Consider the following 446-nt stretch of genomic DNA (forward strand, 5'->3'; position numbering starts at 1 on the left):
TGTAAAATAGACATTTGATCTAGAGTGCAATAAAGAAGAAAAATTAATCAGTTTAAAAAGGCTATTATTCACCTCTTGTATGAGCTGTAAGTCTTAGACGTAGACCGCATTTTAATCTTTGTTTTGCGTAAATTACAGTTGATTCATGTGAAATATCCACTCCTGTACATCCTTTGCAATATCATCAGACGATCTTTTGTTGGTGGAAAGACTAATGAACAAATTTAGTTTGTGATCTAGTCAGAAGACGGCGTCGCGTGCACTGCTTCAATGCATTACAGGCTCGTGACTCGTCAGAACGCAAAACGGAATGTAGCGTTTGGTTGCGCTACATCGCTACTTGCTGGAAAAAGTAGTTAGCTACAGGAAAAGCTACACTGTTTTAAAAGTAGCGTCGCTACTGTAAAGCTACTGAAAAATGTAGTTAAGCTAGTAGCGTCGCTACT

This window comes from Sinocyclocheilus rhinocerous, unplaced genomic scaffold, assembly GCF_001515625.1.
Source record: "Sinocyclocheilus rhinocerous isolate Xijiao unplaced genomic scaffold, SAMN03320098_v1.1 scaffold4521, whole genome shotgun sequence".
NCBI lineage: Eukaryota > Metazoa > Chordata > Actinopteri > Cypriniformes > Cyprinidae > Sinocyclocheilus > Sinocyclocheilus rhinocerous.